Genomic DNA, 25,949 nt, shown 5'->3' with positions numbered 1-25,949 from the left:
AATACTATCAGAATGGTTGTTTAACATGTTCTCTCTAATTGTTTATGTAATACTATCAGAATGGTTGTTTAACATGTTCTCTCTAATTGTTTATGTAATACTATCAGAATGGTTGTTTAACATGTTCTCTCTAATTGTTTATGTAATACTATCAGAATGATTGTTTAACATGTTCTCTCTAATTGTTTATGTAATACTATCAGAATGGTTGTTTAACATGTTCTCTCTAATTGTTTATGTAATACTATCAGAATGATTGTTTAACATGTTCTCTCTAATTGTTTATGTAATACTATCAGAATGGTTGTTTAACATGTTCTCTCTAATTGTTTATGTAATACTATCAGAATGGTTGTTTAACATGTTCTCTCTAATTGTTTATGTAATACTATCAGAATGGTTGTTTAACATGTTCTCTCTTATTGTTTATGTAATACTATCAGAATGATTGTTTAACATGTTCTCTCTAATTGTTTATGTAATACTATCAGAATGATTGTTTAACATGTTCTCTCTAATTGTTTATGTAATACTATCAGAATGATTGTTTAACATGTTCTCTCTAATTGTTTATGTAATACTATCAGAATGGTTGTTTAACATGTTACCCTAATTGTTTATGTAATACTATCAGAATGATTGTTTAACATGTTCTCTCATATTATTTATGTAATACTATCAGAATGATTGTTTAACATGTTCTCTCTAATTGTTTATGTAATACTATCAGAATGGTTGTTTAACATGTTACCCTAATTGTTTATGTAATACTATCAGAATGATTGTTTAACATGTTCTCTCATATTATTTATGTAATACTATCAGAATGATTGTTTAACATGTTCTCTCTAATTGTTTATGTAATACTATCAGAATGATTGTTTAACATGTTCTCTCATATTATTTATGTAATACTATCAGAATGATTGTTTAACATGTTCTCTCTAATTGTTTATGTAATACTATTAGAATGATTGTTTAACATGTTCTCCCTTATTATTTATGTAATACTATCAGAATGATTGTTTAACATGTTCCCTCATATTATTTATGTAATACTATCAGAATGATTGTTTAACATGTTCTCTCTAATTGTTTATGTAATACTATCAGAATGATTGTTTAACATGTTCCCTCATATTGTTTATGTAATACTATCAGAATGATTGTTTAACATGTTCTCCCATATTATTTATGTAATACTATCAGAATGATTGTTTAACATGTTCTCTCATATTATTTATGTAATACTATCAGAATGATTGTTTAACATGTTCTCTCTTATTATTTATGTAATACTATCAGAATGATTGTTTAACATGTTCTCTCTAATTGTTTATGTAATACTATCAGAATGATTGTTTAACATGTTCTCTCTTATTATTGATGTAATACTATCAGAATGATTGTTTGACATGTTCTCTCTTATTATTTATGTAATACTATCAGAATGATTGTTTGACATGTTCTCTCTTATTATTTATGTAATACCATCAGAATGATTGTTTAACTTGTCCTCTCTTATTATTTATGTAATACTATCAGAATGATTGTTTAACATGTTCTCTCTTATTATTTATGTAATACTATCAGAATGATTGTTTAACATGTTCTCTCTAATTGTTTATGTAATACTATCAGAATGATTGTTTAACATGTTCTCTCTAATTGTTTATGTAATACTATCAGAATGGTTGTTTAACATGTTCTCTCTAATTGTTTATGTAATACTCTCAGAATGATTGTTTAACATGTTCTCTCTTATTATTTATGTAATACTATCAGAATGATTGTTTAACATGTTCTCTCTTATTATTTATGTAATACTATCAGAATGATTGTTTAGCATGTTCTCTCTTATTATTTATGTAATACTCTCAGAATGATTGTTTAGCATGTTCTCTCTTATTATTTATGTAATACTATCAGAATGATTGTTTAACATGTTCTCTCATATTATTTATGTAATACTATCAGAATGATTGTTTAACATGTTCTCTCTTATTATTTATGTAATACTATCAGAATGATTGTTTAACATGTTCTCTCTAATTGTTTATGTAATACTATCAGAATGGTTGTTTAACATGTTCTCTCTTATTATTTATGTAATACTATCAGAATGATTGTTTAACATGTTCTCTCTAATTGTTTATGTAATACTATCAGAATGATTGTTTAACATGTTCTCTCTTATTATTTATGTAATACTATCAGAATGGTTGTTTAACATGTTCTCTCTTATTATTTATGTAATACTATCAGAATGGTTGTTTAACATGTTCTCTCTAATTGTTTATGTAATACTATCAGAATGGTTGTTTAACATGTTCTCTCTAATTGTTTATGTAATACTATCAGAATGGTTGTTTAACATGTTCTCTCTAATTGTTTATGTAATACTATCAGAATGATTGTTTAACATGTTCTCTCTAATTGTTTATGTAATACTATCAGAATGGTTGTTTAACATGTTCTCTCTAACTGTTTATGTAATACTATCAGAATGATTGTTTAACATGTTCTCTCTAATTGTTTATGTAATACTATCAGAATGGTTGTTTAACATGTTCTCTCTAATTGTTTATGTAATACTATCAGAATGGTTGTTTAACATGTTCTCTCTAATTGTTTATGTAATACTATCAGAATGGTTGTTTAACATGTTCTCTCTTATTGTTTATGTAATACTATCAGAATGATTGTTTAACATGTTCTCTCTAATTGTTTATGTAATACTATCAGAATGATTGTTTAACATGTTCTCTCTAATTGTTTATGTAATACTATCAGAATGATTGTTTAACATGTTCTCTCTAATTGTTTATGTAATACTATCAGAATGGTTGTTTAACATGTTACCCTAATTGTTTATGTAATACTATCAGAATGATTGTTTAACATGTTCTCTCATATTATTTATGTAATACTATCAGAATGATTGTTTAACATGTTCTCTCTAATTGTTTATGTAATACTATCAGAATGATTGTTTAACATGTTCTCTCATATTATTTATGTAATACTATCAGAATGATTGTTTAACATGTTCTCTCTAATTGTTTATGTAATACTATTAGAATGATTGTTTAACATGTTCTCCCTTATTATTTATGTAATACTATCAGAATGATTGTTTAACATGTTCCCTCATATTATTTATGTAATACTATCAGAATGATTGTTTAACATGTTCTCTCTAATTGTTTATGTAATACTATCAGAATGATTGTTTAACATGTTCCCTCATATTGTTTATGTAATACTATCAGAATGATTGTTTAACATGTTCTCCCATATTATTTATGTAATACTATCAGAATGATTGTTTAACATGTTCTCTCATATTATTTATGTAATACTATCAGAATGATTGTTTAACATGTTCTCTCTTATTATTTATGTAATACTATCAGAATGATTGTTTAACATGTTCTCTCTAATTGTTTATGTAATACTATCAGAATGATTGTTTAACATGTTCTCTCTTATTATTGATGTAATACTATCAGAATGATTGTTTGACATGTTCTCTCTTATTATTTATGTAATACTATCAGAATGATTGTTTGACATGTTCTCTCTTATTATTTATGTAATACTATCAGAATGATTGTTTAACTTGTCCTCTCTTATTATTTATGTAATACTATCAGAATGATTGTTTAACATGTTCTCTCTTATTATTTATGTAATACTATCAGAATGATTGTTTAACATGTTCTCTCTAATTGTTTATGTAATACTATCAGAATGATTGTTTAACATGTTCTCTCTAATTGTTTATGTAATACTATCAGAATGGTTGTTTAACATGTTCTCTCTAATTGTTTATGTAATACTCTCAGAATGATTGTTTAACATGTTCTCTCTTATTATTTATGTAATACTATCAGAATGATTGTTTAACATGTTCTCTCTTATTATTTATGTAATACTATCAGAATGATTGTTTAGCATGTTCTCTCTTATTATTTATGTAATACTCTCAGAATGATTGTTTAGCATGTTCTCTCTTATTATTTATGTAATACTATCAGAATGATTGTTTAACATGTTCTCTCATATTATTTATGTAATACTATCAGAATGATCGTTTAACATGTTCTCTCTTATTATTTATCTAATACTATCAGAATGGTTGTTTAACATGTTCTCTCTAATTGTTTATGTAATACTATCAGAATGGTTGTTTAACATGTTCTCTCTAATTGTTTATGTAATACTATCAGAATGATTGTTTAACATGTTCTCTCTAATTGTTTATGTAATACTATCAGAATGGTTGTTTAACATGTTCTCTCTAATTGTTTATGTAATACTATCAGAATGATTGTTTAACATGTTCTCTCTAATTGTTTATGTAATACTATCAGAATGGTTGTTTAACATGTTCTCTCATATTATTTATGTAATACTATCAGAATGATTGTTTAACATGTTCTCTCTAATTGTTTATGTAATACTATCAGAATGGTTGTTTAACATGTTCTCTCTAATTGTTTATGTAATACTATCAGAATGGTTGTTTAACATGTTCTCTCATATTATTTATGTAATACTATCAGAATGATTGTTTAATATGTTCTCTCTAATTGTTTGTGTAATACTATCAGAATGGTTGTTTAACATGTTCTCTCTAATTGTTTATGTAATACTATCAGAATGATTGTTTAACATGTTCTCTCTAATTATTTATGTAATACTATCAGAATGATTGTTTAACATGTTCTCTCTAATTATTTATGTAATACTATCAGAATGGTTGTTTAACATGTTCTCTCTAATTGTTTATGTAATACTATCAGAATGGTTGTTTAACATGTTCTCTCATATTATTTATGTAATACTATCAGAATGATTGTTTAACATGTTCTCTCTAATTATTTATGTAATACTATCAGAATGATTGTTTAACATGTTCTCTCCTATTATTTATGTAATACTATCAGAATGATTGTTTAACATGTTCTCTCTTATTATTTATGTAATACTATCAGAATGACTGTTTAACATGTTCTCTCTTATTATTTATGTAATACTATCAGAATGATTGTTTAACATGTTCTCTCTAATTGTTTATGTAATACTATCAGAATGGTTGTTTAACATGTTCTCTCTTATTATTTATGTAATACTATCAGAATGATTGTTTAACATGTTCTCTCTAATTGTTTATGTAATACTATCAGAATGATTGTTTAACATGTTCTCTCTTATTATTTATGTAATACTATCAGAATGGTTGTTTAACATGTTCTCTCTTATTATTTATGTAATACTATCAGAATGGTTGTTTAACATGTTCTCTCTAATTGTTTATGTAATACTATCAGAATGGTTGTTTAACATGTTCTCTCTAATTGTTTATGTAATACTATCAGAATGGTTGTTTAACATGTTCTCTCTAATTGTTTATGTAATACTATCAGAATGATTGTTTAACATGTTCTCTCTAATTGTTTATGTAATACTATCAGAATGGTTGTTTAACATGTTCTCTCTAATTGTTTATGTAATACTATCAGAATGATTGTTTAACATGTTCTCTCTAATTGTTTATGTAATACTATCAGAATGGTTGTTTAACATGTTCTCTCTAATTGTTTATGTAATACTATCAGAATGGTTGTTTAACATGTTCTCTCTAATTGTTTATGTAATACTATCAGAATGGTTGTTTAACATGTTCTCTCTTATTGTTTATGTAATACTATCAGAATGATTGTTTAACATGTTCTCTCTAATTGTTTATGTAATACTATCAGAATGATTGTTTAACATGTTCTCTCTAATTGTTTATGTAATACTATCAGAATGATTGTTTAACATGTTCTCTCTAATTGTTTATGTAATACTATCAGAATGGTTGTTTAACATGTTACCCTAATTGTTTATGTAATACTATCAGAATGATTGTTTAACATGTTCTCTCATATTATTTATGTAATACTATCAGAATGATTGTTTAACATGTTCTCTCTAATTGTTTATGTAATACTATCAGAATGGTTGTTTAACATGTTACCCTAATTGTTTATGTAATACTATCAGAATGATTGTTTAACATGTTCTCTCATATTATTTATGTAATACTATCAGAATGATTGTTTAACATGTTCTCTCTAATTGTTTATGTAATACTATCAGAATGATTGTTTAACATGTTCTCTCATATTATTTATGTAATACTATCAGAATGATTGTTTAACATGTTCTCTCTAATTGTTTATGTAATACTATTAGAATGATTGTTTAACATGTTCTCCCTTATTATTTATGTAATACTATCAGAATGATTGTTTAACATGTTCCCTCATATTATTTATGTAATACTATCAGAATGATTGTTTAACATGTTCTCTCTAATTGTTTATGTAATACTATCAGAATGATTGTTTAACATGTTCCCTCATATTGTTTATGTAATACTATCAGAATGATTGTTTAACATGTTCTCCCATATTATTTATGTAATACTATCAGAATGATTGTTTAACATGTTCTCTCATATTATTTATGTAATACTATCAGAATGATTGTTTAACATGTTCTCTCTTATTATTTATGTAATACTATCAGAATGATTGTTTAACATGTTCTCTCTAATTGTTTATGTAATACTATCAGAATGATTGTTTAACATGTTCTCTCTTATTATTGATGTAATACTATCAGAATGATTGTTTGACATGTTCTCTCTTATTATTTATGTAATACTATCAGAATGATTGTTTGACATGTTCTCTCTTATTATTTATGTAATACTATCAGAATGATTGTTTAACTTGTCCTCTCTTATTATTTATGTAATACTATCAGAATGATTGTTTAACATGTTCTCTCTTATTATTTATGTAATACTATCAGAATGATTGTTTAACATGTTCTCTCTAATTGTTTATGTAATACTATCAGAATGATTGTTTAACATGTTCTCTCTAATTGTTTATGTAATACTATCAGAATGGTTGTTTAACATGTTCTCTCTAATTGTTTATGTAATACTCTCAGAATGATTGTTTAACATGTTCTCTCTTATTATTTATGTAATACTATCAGAATGATTGTTTAACATGTTCTCTCTTATTATTTATGTAATACTATCAGAATGATTGTTTAGCATGTTCTCTCTTATTATTTATGTAATACTCTCAGAATGATTGTTTAGCATGTTCTCTCTTATTATTTATGTAATACTATCAGAATGATTGTTTAACATGTTCTCTCATATTATTTATGTAATACTATCAGAATGATCGTTTAACATGTTCTCTCTTATTATTTATCTAATACTATCAGAATGGTTGTTTAACATGTTCTCTCTAATTGTTTATGTAATACTATCAGAATGGTTGTTTAACATGTTCTCTCTAATTGTTTATGTAATACTATCAGAATGATTGTTTAACATGTTCTCTCTAATTGTTTATGTAATACTATCAGAATGGTTGTTTAACATGTTCTCTCTAATTGTTTATGTAATACTATCAGAATGATTGTTTAACATGTTCTCTCTAATTGTTTATGTAATACTATCAGAATGGTTGTTTAACATGTTCTCTCATATTATTTATGTAATACTATCAGAATGATTGTTTAACATGTTCTCTCTAATTGTTTATGTAATACTATCAGAATGGTTGTTTAACATGTTCTCTCTAATTGTTTATGTAATACTATCAGAATGGTTGTTTAACATGTTCTCTCATATTATTTATGTAATACTATCAGAATGATTGTTTAATATGTTCTCTCTAATTGTTTGTGTAATACTATCAGAATGGTTGTTTAACATGTTCTCTCTAATTGTTTATGTAATACTATCAGAATGATTGTTTAACATGTTCTCTCTAATTATTTATGTAATACTATCAGAATGATTGTTTAACATGTTCTCTCTAATTATTTATGTAATACTATCAGAATGGTTGTTTAACATGTTCTCTCTAATTGTTTATGTAATACTATCAGAATGGTTGTTTAACATGTTCTCTCATATTATTTATGTAATACTATCAGAATGATTGTTTAACATGTTCTCTCTAATTATTTATGTAATACTATCAGAATGATTGTTTAACATGTTCTCTCCTATTATTTATGTAATACTATCAGAATGATTGTTTAACATGTTCTCTCTTATTATTTATGTAATACTATCAGAATGACTGTTTAACATGTTCTCTCTTATTATTTATGTAATACTATCAGAATGATTGTTTAACATGTTCTCTCTAATTGTTTATGTAATACTATCAGAATGGTTGTTTAACATGTTCTCTCTTATTATTTATGTAATACTATCAGAATGATTGTTTAACATGTTCTCTCTAATTGTTTATGTAATACTATCAGAATGATTGTTTAACATGTTCTCTCTTATTATTTATGTAATACTATCAGAATGGTTGTTTAACATGTTCTCTCTTATTATTTATGTAATACTATCAGAATGGTTGTTTAACATGTTCTCTCTAATTGTTTATGTAATACTATCAGAATGGTTGTTTAACATGTTCTCTCTAATTGTTTATGTAATACTATCAGAATGGTTGTTTAACATGTTCTCTCTAATTGTTTATGTAATACTATCAGAATGATTGTTTAACATGTTCTCTCTAATTGTTTATGTAATACTATCAGAATGGTTGTTTAACATGTTCTCTCTAATTGTTTATGTAATACTATCAGAATGATTGTTTAACATGTTCTCTCTAATTGTTTATGTAATACTATCAGAATGGTTGTTTAACATGTTCTCTCTAATTGTTTATGTAATACTATCAGAATGGTTGTTTAACATGTTCTCTCTAATTGTTTATGTAATACTATCAGAATGGTTGTTTAACATGTTCTCTCTTATTGTTTATGTAATACTATCAGAATGATTGTTTAACATGTTCTCTCTAATTGTTTATGTAATACTATCAGAATGATTGTTTAACATGTTCTCTCTAATTGTTTATGTAATACTATCAGAATGATTGTTTAACATGTTCTCTCTAATTGTTTATGTAATACTATCAGAATGGTTGTTTAACATGTTACCCTAATTGTTTATGTAATACTATCAGAATGATTGTTTAACATGTTCTCTCATATTATTTATGTAATACTATCAGAATGATTGTTTAACATGTTCTCTCTAATTGTTTATGTAATACTATCAGAATGGTTGTTTAACATGTTCTCTCTAATTGTTTATGTAATACTATCAGAATGGTTGTTTAACATGTTCTCTCTAATTGTTTATGTAATACTCTCAGAATGATTGTTTAACATGTTCTCTCTTATTATTTATGTAATACTATCAGAATGATTGTTTAACATGTTCTCTCTTATTATTTATGTAATACTATCAGAATGATTGTTTAGCATGTTCTCTCTTATTATTTATGTAATACTCTCAGAATGATTGTTTAGCATGTTCTCTCTTATTATTTATGTAATACTATCAGAATGATTGTTTAACATGTTCTCTCATATTATTTATGTAATACTATCAGAATGATCGTTTAACATGTTCTCTCTTATTATTTATCTAATACTATCAGAATGGTTGTTTAACATGTTCTCTCTAATTGTTTATGTAATACTATCAGAATGGTTGTTTAACATGTTCTCTCTAATTGTTTATGTAATACTATCAGAATGATTGTTTAACATGTTCTCTCTAATTGTTTATGTAATACTATCAGAATGGTTGTTTAACATGTTCTCTCTAATTGTTTATGTAATACTATCAGAATGATTGTTTAACATGTTCTCTCTAATTGTTTATGTAATACTATCAGAATGGTTGTTTAACATGTTCTCTCATATTATTTATGTAATACTATCAGAATGATTGTTTAACATGTTCTCTCTAATTGTTTATGTAATACTATCAGAATGGTTGTTTAACATGTTCTCTCTAATTGTTTATGTAATACTATCAGAATGGTTGTTTAACATGTTCTCTCATATTATTTATGTAATACTATCAGAATGATTGTTTAATATGTTCTCTCTAATTGTTTATGTAATACTATCAGAATGGTTGTTTAACATGTTCTCTCTAATTGTTTATGTAATACTATCAGAATGATTGTTTAACATGTTCTCTCTAATTATTTATGTAATACTATCAGAATGATTGTTTAACATGTTCTCTCTAATTATTTATGTAATACTATCAGAATGGTTGTTTAACATGTTCTCTCTAATTGTTTATGTAATACTATCAGAATGGTTGTTTAACATGTTCTCTCATATTATTTATGTAATACTATCAGAATGATTGTTTAACATGTTCTCTCTAATTATTTATGTAATACTATCAGAATGATTGTTTAACATGTTCTCTCCTATTATTTATGTAATACTATCAGAATGATTGTTTAACATGTTCTCTCTTATTATTTATGTAATACTATCAGAATGACTGTTTAACATGTTCTCTCTTATTATTTATGTAATACTATCAGAATGATTGTTTAACATGTTCTCTCTAATTGTTTATGTAATACTATCAGAATGGTTGTTTAACATGTTCTCTCTTATTATTTATGTAATACTATCAGAATGATTGTTTAACATGTTCTCTCTAATTGTTTATGTAATACTATCAGAATGATTGTTTAACATGTTCTCTCTTATTATTTATGTAATACTATCAGAATGGTTGTTTAACATGTTCTCTCTTATTATTTATGTAATACTATCAGAATGGTTGTTTAACATGTTCTCTCTAATTGTTTATGTAATACTATCAGAATGGTTGTTTAACATGTTCTCTCTAATTGTTTATGTAATACTATCAGAATGGTTGTTTAACATGTTCTCTCTAATTGTTTATGTAATACTATCAGAATGATTGTTTAACATGTTCTCTCTAATTGTTTATGTAATACTATCAGAATGGTTGTTTAACATGTTCTCTCTAATTGTTTATGTAATACTATCAGAATGATTGTTTAACATGTTCTCTCTAATTGTTTATGTAATACTATCAGAATGGTTGTTTAACATGTTCTCTCTAATTGTTTATGTAATACTATCAGAATGGTTGTTTAACATGTTCTCTCTAATTGTTTATGTAATACTATCAGAATGGTTGTTTAACATGTTCTCTCTTATTGTTTATGTAATACTATCAGAATGATTGTTTAACATGTTCTCTCTAATTGTTTATGTAATACTATCAGAATGATTGTTTAACATGTTCTCTCTAATTGTTTATGTAATACTATCAGAATGATTGTTTAACATGTTCTCTCTAATTGTTTATGTAATACTATCAGAATGGTTGTTTAACATGTTACCCTAATTGTTTATGTAATACTATCAGAATGATTGTTTAACATGTTCTCTCATATTATTTATGTAATACTATCAGAATGATTGTTTAACATGTTCTCTCTAATTGTTTATGTAATACTATCAGAATGATTGTTTAACATGTTCTCTCATATTATTTATGTAATACTATCAGAATGATTGTTTAACATGTTCTCTCTAATTGTTTATGTAATACTATTAGAATGATTGTTTAACATGTTCTCCCTTATTATTTATGTAATACTATCAGAATGATTGTTTAACATGTTCCCTCATATTATTTATGTAATACTATCAGAATGATTGTTTAACATGTTCTCTCTAATTGTTTATGTAATACTATCAGAATGATTGTTTAACATGTTCCCTCATATTGTTTATGTAATACTATCAGAATGATTGTTTAACATGTTCTCCCATATTATTTATGTAATACTATCAGAATGATTGTTTAACATGTTCTCTCATATTATTTATGTAATACTATCAGAATGATTGTTTAACATGTTCTCTCTTATTATTTATGTAATACTATCAGAATGATTGTTTAACATGTTCTCTCTAATTGTTTATGTAATACTATCAGAATGATTGTTTAACATGTTCTCTCTTATTATTGATGTAATACTATCAGAATGATTGTTTGACATGTTCTCTCTTATTATTTATGTAATACTATCAGAATGATTGTTTGACATGTTCTCTCTTATTATTTATGTAATACTATCAGAATGATTGTTTAACTTGTCCTCTCTTATTATTTATGTAATACTATCAGAATGATTGTTTAACATGTTCTCTCTTATTATTTATGTAATACTATCAGAATGATTGTTTAACATGTTCTCTCTAATTGTTTATGTAATACTATCAGAATGATTGTTTAACATGTTCTCTCTAATTGTTTATGTAATACTATCAGAATGGTTGTTTAACATGTTCTCTCTAATTGTTTATGTAATACTCTCAGAATGATTGTTTAACATGTTCTCTCTTATTATTTATGTAATACTATCAGAATGATTGTTTAACATGTTCTCTCTTATTATTTATGTAATACTATCAGAATGATTGTTTAGCATGTTCTCTCTTATTATTTATGTAATACTCTCAGAATGATTGTTTAGCATGTTCTCTCTTATTATTTATGTAATACTATCAGAATGATTGTTTAACATGTTCTCTCATATTATTTATGTAATACTATCAGAATGATCGTTTAACATGTTCTCTCTTATTATTTATCTAATACTATCAGAATGATCGTTTAACATGTTCTCTCTTATTATTTATGTAATATTATCAGAATGATTGTTTAACATGTTCTCTCCTATTATTTATGTAATACTATCAGAATGATTGTTTAACATGTTCTCTCTTATTAGTCCCCTACCGGTTTCACCGGAGGGGACTATAGCTCAGTCCGTCGGCGTCCGTCAGTCCGTCTGTCTGTCTGTCCGTCCGTCCGTCCGTCCGTCTGTCCGTCTGTCTGTCCCACTTCAGTTTTTCGTTGTTTTTTTTTCTGCATGCGTTTGACGAATGATGTGAAACTTGCTGAGCAGCTTCAAAATATCAAACAGCAGACTAAGTTTATACTTTTGTAGCGAATAGTTAACATAATTTCCAGAAATTTAATTTTTTCACTCCAAATTGTTTAATGATCGGGTTCATTATCGGTGTGTACTAAATGAACGAGGACATTATGTGGTCAGTAAAATAATAAATACTATCGTGCATTATTTGTTTTATTACATTTATCATTTCTAATAACAAACAAATAAGTTCTGTAAAATGGTGTCAAGTATTGTGTAAATTTTAACGGCAGGGTTTTATCATTATTATTATTACAATCGGGTTCGTTATCGGGTTTGGCTGTTGAATGAGATATATAGACTAACGTTAGACTTCTGTGTTTGCTTTGCTTCAAATATGTATTTTTTTAATGGATTTTTGAGATTGTTTGCTGTTAATTATAATCATTTTTCATACTTTACAATTACTACATTTATGATTGGGGGTATTTAATATACAGGGTCTCAAACTTTTGTCATTCTCAATCAAAGGGGTTAACGGTAGGGGACGTGTATTGCTTATGCAATACTCTCAGAATGCTTGTTATTTATGTAATACTATCAGAATGATTGTTTAACATGTCCTCTCTTATTATTTATTTACTTCTTCTCAGGTGATACGTTACATGACTGGCTTTAATCGAATTGGAACTTTTTGGTTTTTTAATGTTCAACAATCAGCATTAATTAATTAATTTCTGATCTCATGCAATTCAACACAAAAGAAGAATGTGCAGCAGTTTTTAAATTGAAATTCGAGGACGCTGCAAATATCTTAGTTAGCTGCTCACGACAAAACTTTGACCCGGCGAGTTCACTTCTTAGTCATGCTATCCAGAAACAATCTATATTAGCAGCATTACTATTTTATTTTTTAAAATGTTACCATGTCAACCAGTCACTCAACAATGCTTGACGTTTATTCATTCACTACGCATCTCAATCGTGCATAACTTGTTCATGTAAACACAGATCACCTTGTCCATAAGGGTGTGTGTACATCACATTACATTGATTCAACTGACACCATACACATTGTTTGCCGTGTGTGTGTGTGTGTGTGTGTGTGTGTGTGTGTGTGTGTGTGTGTGTGTGTGTGTGTGTGTGTGTGTGTGTGTGCATCACATTACATTGATTCAATTGACACCGTATACATTGTTTTGCAGACACTTGTTATGAGTCGCCGCGGTCGAATCCAAAATATGAAAAACGAGAAATTGCAGATACACAGAACGACATACAGTGGCGTCAAGGATTTCTCTGCATGACAAAAAGTCAAGGTTGTTCTCTTCCATTTCCGGTTTATGCCACAATTACTGAATTTCATGTTTACGCTCTTGTGCCAAAGATCAGAACAAAGTAAATAATTTTACTGCATTCTATATTGAGCCCTTAAAGCTCACAGTGCATAAAATAGTTGCAACTCCGATTTTCTTTACCAATCTAATAGCATGAGGGAGAAAATGAACCTCAAACAGTTAAGTTCAATAAAACAGTTTCTATGACTAAATAACGTTAACTCTAGTTCTGATAATTAAAATGTTTCACTGTGTGCAGTTTGTTGATTGTAAATTAAGGCTTCAATTAAATTTATGTTTTCTTTTAATTGTAATCAATAACCAGGGAAGTATATGATGAGGAAGATTTAACTGTATTTGCTTCCGGGCACATCTTTCCGTATCAAAGATGAATGTCCCAATCATTATCAACCGTGTGAAGTTTTTTTTTTTTTTTTTTTTTTAATTTATGCATAAAAGATTTCCTGAAATATTCAGACAAAATATAAACAACAGTTGTATGTCGACGGACTGCTTTGTCGAAGGATCTTGCTACCACCTTATATAATTTGACATGGTACATTGTTTGTCCTGACTTACTTTTATATTCAAATATTTGGTCTTTTATTTAAAAAAAAGGCAAATACTTCCTGTATATCTGTTACTGATTTTGCATTACTGCGTTTAACCTATAGTAAGTATAAGTAGTTTTATAAGATAATAACTCATTACATGCATGCATTATCACCTGATATAATCACCTCATATAATTGTTCATTAACAAATATACCACGTATTCTACATGTACTCAACAACACCCCTACCCACATTTTTTAAAGAAGGAAATCACAGCCACAAAATGGAATCGAGAAATTATGAATTGATTCAACGGCAGTTTATTCAATGGCATTTACGTCTTATAGACAAGTCTATTCAATGGCATGTACGTCTTACAGACTGCCTTATATAATTTGACATGGTATATAGTTTGGAGTGACTTACTTTAATGTTACTTGTGTCTGTATCATGTCTGTGTGACCTACCCAATGATATGTACACCTAATAGACTACCTTATACATGTATAATTTGACATGATAAATTGTTTGGAGTGACTTACTTTAATGTTACTTGTGTCTGTATAATGTCTATGTGACCTACTCAATGGCATGTACGTCTTACAGACTGCCTTATATAATTTGACATGGTATATAGTTTGGAGTGACTTACTTTAATGTTACTTGTGTCTGTATCATGTCTGTGTGACCTACTCAATGGCATGTACTTCTAATAGACTGCATTGTGTAATGCGATATGATACATCTAATCGACTACCTTATATAGTTTGACATGGTACATAGTTTGTCCTGACTTACTTTTATATTCCGTGTGTCGTTTCATGTAATCTGTAGTTCCGCTCTACTTCTCGGAAGCTATGGATTGTAGTTTTTTCCCTTAACACCCGATTTAGCACGCGAAAAGCAGAACTCTGTAGTCTATAATAAATAAAAAGAGAAACTGGAATACTGGAACATCAAGAAAACTCGTAAACAAGCGACATGTTCTCTCATATACTTAACACTATTTCTATATCCCAACCGTCATAACCCCCCCCCCCCTCACACACACACACACACACACACACACACACACACACACACACACACACACACACACACACACACACACACACACACACACACACACACACACACACACACACACACACACACACACCACCACCACCACCACCACCACCACCACCACCACCAAAACAAGACTTCACTTCAATTTAAAGTTCACATTTTTTAAAACAAGATTTTTTTAACCAAATCAAAGTTATATATAATAATCAATATCTTATTTTTTGTCAGATTATTAAAATATCTGGCCTGTAATAATTCATATGAAACCTGCAGTCAGGTGTACCTGAATGTATGCAGACTTTGTATGGCTGACATCTCACACCCGACAATAGAGGCGTCACCTGATTGGTTGGTTTACTGTATAGTCTGTGTCACACCCTGAATTGTTGTACTGTATATCTGTTTACATGTGTTTGACATAAGATGAATGTGAAGAAGTAAAGTATAAAACAAATATAAAAACATTATCTATCTCTCTCTCTCTTTCTCTCTCTCTTTCTCTCTCTCAATTTTAATAAACTTTCTTTTTCTAGAAAAAAGAAGTATTGTTTTAGCAGAGATAAAAAGTATAAATTCACACAAGTTGTATACCGATCATAGAATGTATCCGATTCCAATCTAATATATTTTAAAATTCAGTTTAAATTGTTGATTGTTTGCCCAGCAATGTCTAAATTAAAAACATAACTCATGCAGTTTATTAGCAATTCTCACCAAATCACGCTCGAGTTCCCCCCCCCCCCCCCCTGCATCATGTTTTAAATGTTGATACAGCCGACTGGCTGCCCTACATATTACAAGGTGTTTTGATGTAATACGACACCTGTTTTCCTGTGATGACGCGAATAATTGGAATGCCAGACTGTAAGCTGATAGGCGTGTGTGAGGATGAAAGGATTTTTGAATTTTTGAATTTAAAATCAAAATTAAGCTGTCTGTTAAAAAAGGTTAAATAAAGTAAATTTTAAAATCTTTTTGGATGAATTTGTTTTAAAAAAATCATCATTTGAAAGATGCTTTATATGATTGTTAAGTGTGATTAGAGTTTTCCATGGATTTAAAAGATATTAAAGAATAATGATCATTAATTCAATTATTGTTTTATTAAAGAAATCAAGACTTGATTATACAATCTTAGGCATGCTCTCATAGATTACTAAAATCAAATTACATCCATTGAGACCAATTTTTAATCTCCAGATTTTAAAGTCAAAACAAACTTTCCGGTTTATTTTTTTTATTTTCTTTTTAAAACAAATCAATTCATTACAAAGCGATGTCCGCCCATTATTGACCCATTTAGATAAAAATATTTGTGGTTTGACGAACCTATTGATACTTATGTTTAAGAATTTTTGTCATTGCACAAATTAACCAAAAGCAACACATTTCTGAGTACATGGACTTAAAAAATAGTTGTTTTAGTACACTGCACGATTGCCTTTAATACAGTGCCTTGTCAATTTGCTAACTGATAGCAATAACATTGAGATCACACAGAAATATACCCACAAGTACAGGATAGCATTTCTTAATGTTACTAAAGTATTTCAAGCAGTACCCATGAAATAATTGATTGTAATTAATAAGTATTTTATTTTAGATTAAAATCCATTCTTTGGTGATTCATAAGGGATATGAAGGTAGTGACACTGCTGAAAATACATAACCCGCATTAATCATTCAACATATTAATGAATGAAGGTAAATATTTGCCGTTTTAACGCCATTGTTTGTGATGTTGAAAGCCAACCCAAATTTTGTCAGCTTGCCTAAGTACATAAAAAAGAATTCGATAGAAAATGTTTGAAATGAATAATGGCGATTTACCTATGCGCATCCATAAACGATTAATGTTTGAAGTACATTTGCGCATGTGCGCGGGAATAATAGTTCAGAAGAGCAGCATACAGGACGAAGTAATAAGACAGGTTTGTTTACAGTTGTTTGGGGTTTTTGTGCTGTTAACAGGAAAACAATATCAGATATTGTCATCTGCATTTTATGAGGATGGATGCGTATCGGTGTCGATGACAATTGATGAGAGCTCTTTTGCAATAAATCATTATTTTCATGCATTTAACAACATATATAATTATAAAATAGCAAGTCAAAATTATCCCTTCTGGGGTCACTCGACTCAAAACAGATACAATTTTTAGATTTTTTAAACGTTTCTGTATAATAACCTATACAAGTTTTATCATAATCAGACAATGAATATCATGCCATGCATATAACCTTTTTTCCTTTATGAATAAATATATCTTATTTAAAAAAGAGAACACACCGCTGTGTGACCCACCCGTCTTTAGCATGAACCCGACAAGCTCATAGTTAAGGTGGAATAACACAGTATCACAAAAATGGCTGACACTGATCGAAACGACATTTCGTTTTATGAAAAGGATTTTGAGGACTTAAACATGTTTCCTACTCCATAACCGAGTGGATAAAGTGTCGGACTTGTGATCCGCACATCCTGCGTTCAAATCCCTCAGGGGTTTTTGTTGTTACTTACTGGAATAATTATTTTTTATACCCAATCTTCAAATTTTTCGCTTATTTGACATCTGTACAATTTATTTATCATTATATCTTTCATTATCAAAAAAATCCTGTTACTTTAAGTTACTTTTTCCCGCTGTGTTATTCCACCTTAAGAATGACGTCGCTCGATGTGTTCTTCAATATATACCCTAATTTTACAACGTTCCCTGTCAAACTGTTTCTTTCTTTTCTCTTTGGACGCGTTATTCCACTGCCTACAGACCAACCACGCTTTTGCGTCGATATCTTGTGTACGTTCTAAAATAAGCTTGTCACATCACGTGCTTTTGAATATTTCAAAATGGTCGTTCACCGACCGAATGAATTAAGGAGGACGACTTTAGTTTGCATTGCGCATGTTTTTTGCGCATTCTAATATAATACAGTTGATTTATACTTCTTATGATTTTTTTTTCGATATCATTTATAAAATTGAACACAATAAACAAAATACAGATAAAAATATTTAGATTGTTAAGAGAAATTTTTATTTTTAACACGATTTTTACGTTGTGCGGTAGGGGGGCATTGCCATTGCGCTTTTATGACGTTATGATAAAATGAAGCTTTGTAGGAGTACGTTATAAAAAAAAGCATAAAAGAAAAAGTAAAAATTGTTCGCTGTTGAAATTTTATATAGAGAATATTGCTATCCTCGAGGACATTTTCCTCATTTTTGGAATGAATCCATTATACCAATCATCATTTGTGATAATCCAAATATATAGCAAAATTTGGTGCATTTTAATATTTTGAGATGGCCCCTACTAAAAACCAGACGGTAGAATTTTGTGTTTTTTACATATAAGGTAGGAAAAGCTATTACTAATCATATATAACAATTTGAGAAAAAAAGCTATTGTAGTATTTTTTTAAAACTGCTTTGATGTGCGGAAAATGCAGTTTCCTATAAATTTCTATAGTAAATGTACCTCTATTTTGAGATGGCCCCTAAAAAGAACCAGAAGGTCGATTTTCATGAACCTTCGCAAATAAACTAGAGTTGGTTTAAATTACATATGGTTAAAAAATAAAGAGTTATGCTATTTTAGTTTTTCCGCAAAAAAAACCCAAATCGGCCTCCTTAATTAGAATCTATATTTAATACTTTTAAATGCGTTTGATTTAAACAGTATAATTTGCAGAAAGTGTATAACATTTGTGGCTAAATAGAAAACGCAAACATTTATTTCTTTTAAAATTTTCATTTCAAACGGCATTTATACCTTTAATAATTCTCATCATAGAAAGCCAAGGGTTTTGTAAGGTGTCTGGATTTTGCCCTCTGGGTAGTTTATTTCTTTAATAAATATGAACGCAATTCCATTGTTTCAAGCTACGGGTCAGTTCTATTTCCACAAACAGGACATAGAACGGACACTAAAATTGTTTCTTGCAAAGATATGGAATTCTGTTTAAAGTAAAATGGGAATAGAGAGAACAAAAGTGATTCTCTGCTATCTGTCACTGACCGTGTTATTTGTACCCACTTAAAATATTAGCTTGTTGCATTAAATGCAGGATAAAGAGCCGATTTTTGCATGTTGGGTCATTATGATGCAATTTAATCACTGCATTATTTAAGGTAATGGTCCATACCCCACTAGATAAACAAAATGCGTACAGAATTTTTTCATATTTTTCAAACATGTATCTGAGGATATGTTCTCATCAAATTTTACCCTGTTGGGTGGTCCATCGGTATTATAAAAGCTAGGGTCATTGCTAAAAATAGAACCGATTGCGGAAAATGGCGCTTTTTCATACATAAAGAATATAAGCATAAGCCTGAAATTAGAATTTCACAAAATTCAAATTTTTTGACTTATATCCTATGTAAAAAAAAGGAATTATTATTTCAAAACAAAATTTTTTATGTTACACTTGCTTATTTATCAAAAATAGATAAATCTGCATACAAATGAGATAAAATGAAATAAATTTTCAAAGAGAATTTAAGCTCTTATAAATTTATTTACGTACAGAATTCTCTAAAATTTTGATATTATTTAAGCCGTAACGCCCTTAATCAACTGGAAATAAAATTACCCAAGGGACCGGCCTTTTCAGGATCACAATGGGCGTATTTTGGGTAAAAATCATTAAAATATATATTTTGAAAAAAGATCCGTAAAAATTAAATTGTGCATAGGTTTATTATTTCATCACTCTAAAAAATATGTTTAGATTATTGTTAAATAGAAAAGATGATTTAAACAAACTGTTGATCAATTTGTATTATTTAATCCGCAAAAGATTGTATCTTTGGATATCGGTAAGTATTATGGATCGAGATCGGTATTTAGAAATTGCAGTCCCACGCGTGGATATGCTAACTACCTGATATATGCCTGTAAGACAAAACCTCTATTCAACCTTTTTTGACTGGTTTTAAAGACTGTTCTTAAAATGAAATAACTTTTCTTAAGCGCATGATTTTAATTCTAAAAACATTTTTTGTGGAAAATATATCTATGCTCGTTGCTAAGCGAATATAGGATATACATGTAGATGAAATAAGTCAAATTATTTCCCCTTGTGTCTTTATCTCCCTTATGCACTGGAATATAGATCTCGGTCAGGATGTTTATGCACTTTCAGGGATTAACGTTCAAAGAATTGGATTAAGTTCAACCTTGTTATGAATTGATGTTTATGCAGGACAAAAGTAAGCGGTCTGTGTTTTCAAAACGAGTACTCAATCGACACAACCCGGTCAATTTTTCATTTCGCTGAGTAATAGGCTATAATTGATTGCAGTTTTCAGGATTTTTAATAGATTTGTTTTGAATTAATTTCTAGGTCAGCTTGATATTTTTGTTTTGAAACACATGTACACCTTTTAGCGTTAGGTCTCGATTAGATCGGGCACGGAAAAGACGTAATAACGCGTGAATTACGTCAGACGTTGTTTTGTGACGTATGGATCATTACCTTAAATATCGATATCCAAGAACTCCTTATCTTTGAGCTGTGGACGTTTTCGGCGCCGAAAATGATCAACTCTTCCTTCACCCTATAGCTATCGGCACCCTGGGGGCTGTGGGGGTGGGGGTGGGTGGGGTAGAAAAGCCCTGACTCTAGCACATTTTTTTAAATCAGACATTTTTCACATATAAAAAAAGTATTCTTTTATGGAAATGGCCACCCCTTCTACACAATTTATTCAGGGAATTATGGAAACAATTATAGGGGAACATTGGTAAGAATACCGGGTTATAGGATTCCGAAGATTGGCGCTAAGTATTAACATTTTGTTGTGTACTAGTTTTAAATTACCCTTGAACATATTAACTGCAAAGTCAAAACCTGCAGTCAAATTATTAACCTCTTCAGCTATGTACTCAACCCCTCTCTCTCCCTCTCTCTCTCTCTCTCTCTCTCTCTCTCTCTCTCTCTCTCTCTCTCTCTCTCTCTCTGTTTATATCTTTTTCAGTATTTCGCTATTTCGTTTTTCCGTCTCTGTCTATGTTTCTGTCTGTCAATATTTCTCTCTTCTGATCTCATGCAATTCAACACAAAACAGGAATATCCAGCAGTTGTTTATTTGAAATTAGAGGACGCCGTCAACATCTTAGTTAGCTGCTCACGACAAACTTTGACCAGGCGAGTGTTCACTTCTTAGTCATGCTATCCAGAAACACTGTATAATAGCAGCATTACTATTTCCTTTATTAAAGGTGTTACCTTGTCAACCCGTCATTCAACGTTTATTCATTCACTACGTATCTCAATCTTGCATAACTTGCTCATGTAAACAAGGCTTACCTTATACATAAGGGTGTGTGTACATCACATTACATTGATTCAATTGACACCGTATACATTGTTTTGAATACACTTGTGATGAGTCGCCGTGGTCGAATCAAAAATATGAAAACGAGTAATTGCAATTACACGGAACAACTTGCAGTGGCATCAATGATTTCTCTGCATGACAAAAAGTCAAGGTCAAAGGTCAAAGATATTCAAAAGTGAAAACAAATTTAAGAAGTAACATGTTTGTCGTGAACGTTTCTTTCTAAGCTATTGGAGAAGTCGTAACCCCCTTAAAAGTGACACTGAGATGTAAACTTGACCTTTTGATCTTGATCTAGTCTACCAATATTGTAATGAAGGAGATAACAACAGGTTTGAAATTGCCCTTTACCTGTTCTCGTCCACTTCAAGTTTATGCCACAATTACTGAATTTCATGTTTGCACTCTTGTGCCAAAGATCAGAATAAAGTAATTTAGTTTACGACATTCTATATTAAGCCTTGTTAAGCTCACAATGCATAAAAAAGTTGCAACTTCGATTTTTTTACCAATCGTATAGCATCAGGGAGGAAATGCACCTTGAACAGTTATGTTGAACAAAAGGTTTCTATGACTAAATAACGATAACTCTAGTACTGATAATTAAAATGTTGCACTGTGTGCGGTTTTTTGATAGTAAATTTAAGCTTTCATTAAGTTTATGTTTACTTTTAATTTTAATCAATAACCAGGGAAGTACTTTATGAACATATCAGCATTTAAACATGAAAAAGAACTTTAAAATTAACATACGTTTCCACCCCCCCCACCCCCCCCCCCTCCCTAAAAAAATATGAGTGACGTTTCAGTTTAACTTCTCTCCAGGTACATGCAAAAATCAAATAAGATTTAATTGTGTCTGCTTCCGGGAACATCTTTCCGTATCATAGATAAATGTATTCATCATTATCATCTGTGTAAAGTTTTTTTTTTTTTAATTTATGCATGCATGATAACGGATTTCCTAAAATATTTCGACAAAACATAAGCAACAATTGTATGTCTCTGCTTCGTCGAAGGACCTTACTACCATCTGTGGGAAGTTTTATTGTATCAAAATCTTATTAAAACATTTTAAATTTTATTAAAAAAGGTAAATGCTTCCGTTATATTTGTAACTGATTTTTCATTACTGTGTTTAACCTATAGTAAGTATAAACAGTTTTATAAGATAATTCCAAACCACATTATATACATGCATTATCACCCCATATAATTGTTCATTATCACAAATTAAATAACATCCCCCTTCCCCCTTTTTTTAAAAGAAAAACATCACACGCACAAAACGAATTCGAAAAATAATGAATTGATTTAAAGGCAGTCTATTCAATGGCATAAATATTGAATAGACTGTCTTATATAATTTGACATGGTATATAGTTTGGAGTGACTTACTTTAATGTTACGTGTGTCTGTATCATGTCTATGTGTCCTACTCAATGACATGTACATCTAATAGACTGTATTATGTAATGTGATATGATACATCTAATAGACTATTTTATATAGTTTGACATGATACATGTTATAGACTACCTTATATAATTTGACATGGTACATAGTTTGTCGTGACTTACTTCTATATTACTTGTGTCGTTCAATGCAATCTGTGGTTCTGCTCTATTTCTCGGAAGTTATGGATGGTAGTTTTCCCGCTTAACATCCGATTTAGAACGCTAAAATCATAACTCTTTAGTCTATAAGGAATACAAAGAGAAATTGGAATACTGGAAAGTAAAAAAATTCGTTAACAAGTGACAAGTTCTCTAATATACTTAACGCTATTTTTTTTATCCCCACCTTCATATCCCCCCCCCCCCCACCCCACCACCACCATTACTTAAACAAAACTTCACTTCAATTTTTTTGGAAATGCTTAAATCAAATCAAAGTTACCTATAATAATCAATATCTTACCCAATGATGACAAACGTATTTTTAGTCAGGTTAATAAAATATCCGGCCTTCAATAATTCATGTAAGGCCTGCAGTCAGGTGTACCTGAATGTATGCAGACCTTGTATGGCTGACATCCCACACCCAACAATAGAAGTGTCATCTGATTGGTTGGTTTGCTGTATAGTCTCTGTCACACCCTGAATTGTTGTACTGTATATCTTTTTACATGTGTTTGACATAAGATGAATGTGAAGAAGTAAAATATTAAACACATATTAAAACATTCTCTCTCTCTCTCTCTCTCTCCATTTAAAAAAACTTTTTTTTAGAAGAAACTAGTATCGTTCCAGCAGAGAAATCGTGTATAAATTCACTCAAGCTGTACACGGAGTTTGGAATGCACCATATTCCACATTCAATATATTTTAAAGTTCAGTTTAAATTGTTCATTGTTTACCCAGCAATGTATGATTTAAGAGCTTAACTCATGCAGTTTATTAGCAATTTTTACCGAATCACGCTGGAGGTCTCACCCCCCCCCCACCTGCATCATTTTTTAAATGTTGATACACCCGACCGGTTGCCCTACATACTACAAGGTGTTTTGATGTAATACGACACCTGTTTTCCTACAATGACGCAAATAATTAGAATGCCAGACCGTAAGTTAATAGGCGTGTGTAAGGATGAAAGTATTTTTGAATTTAAAATCAAAATTAAGCTGTCTGGTAAAAGAGGTTAAATATATTAATTTTGTTTATCCTTTTTTTTTATTCGTTTTGATAATCATCTTTTGAAAAATGGTTTATATGATTATTAGGCCTTAGGTGTGATTAGAATTTTCCATGGATTTAAAAGATACTAAAAAACAATGATTAAATATATCCATTTATATTTTATTAAAGAAATAGGGACTTGATTATACAATCTTAGGCATGCTCTCATAAATTATTAAAATCAAATTACATCCATTGAGACCAATTTTTAATCTCCAAATTATAAAGTCCGCAGCCAAAACAACCTCTCCGTTTTTTTTTGTTTTTTTTAAGATTTTCTTTTTTAAGCAAATGAATAAATAAAAAGGCGATATCGGTCAAAAGGCTCCTTTAATGCCCCATTTAAATAAAATATTCATGGTTTGACAAATCTATTGATCCTTATGTTCAGGATATCTATTCATTGCACAAATTAACCAAAAGCAACACATTTCTGAGTACATGGACCTAAAAAATTGATTTTTAGTATACTGCACGATTGCCTTCAATACAGTGCCTTGTCAATTTGCTAACTGATAGCTATAACATTGAGATCACACACTAATATACCCACAAGTACAAGATAATAGTTTTTTTTAGTATACTGCACAATTGTCTTCAATTCAGTGCATTGACAATTTGTTAACTGATAGACATAACATTGAAATCATGCACTAATATACCCACAAGTGCATTTTGACATTTCTTATTGTTATACTTTCATGTTAAATACTGAAATCTGATTGGTTAAGACGAAGTTAATAATATTTTATATTACCCTCAGCGTTAGCAACGCACTTGGCAACGGGTAACATTAAAAAATGTTACATGCGCGAAAATTATGCGCGTACGGTTCGCTGTAGAATTCACGATATTCCTATATAAAAGCAGTAACATTTTCTTAAAAATTTTAAAAAAGACATTCAGTATAACAAAATAAATAGTGCCTGTTTGGGAGGATAACAGTTGAAATTGACACCCCTCGAAAACCATTGTCAACCTCCGCTTCGCGTCGGTTGACAATGGCTTTCTCGGGGTGTCAATTTCAACTGTTACCCTCCCAAACAGGCACTATTTATATAATGCTACTCAAATATTTAAAGCAGTACCCATGAAAAGTATGGAGAGA

General features: G+C 29.3%; 1 long non-coding RNA gene across 1 annotated transcript in view; it reads right to left on the bottom strand.

Annotated features, from left to right (window-relative positions):
• The window catches only part of LOC128171472 (uncharacterized), an 81,356-nt gene extending 57,058 nt beyond the window's left edge, over nucleotides 1-24,298 (bottom strand). The window contains exon 1 of the long non-coding RNA XR_008242091.1: nucleotides 24,084-24,298. This is a non-coding gene — a long non-coding RNA (uncharacterized LOC128171472). The remainder of the gene's footprint in view (nucleotides 1-24,083) is intronic.
• Nucleotides 24,299-25,949: the final 1,651 nt, after the last annotated feature.

This window comes from Crassostrea angulata, chromosome 2 (assembly GCF_025612915.1).
Source record: "Crassostrea angulata isolate pt1a10 chromosome 2, ASM2561291v2, whole genome shotgun sequence".
Taxonomy (NCBI): Eukaryota; Metazoa; Mollusca; class Bivalvia; order Ostreida; family Ostreidae; genus Magallana; species Magallana angulata.
The sequence above is the reverse complement of the archived record's forward strand: the minus strand, read 5'-3'. Positions and strand labels throughout refer to the sequence as shown.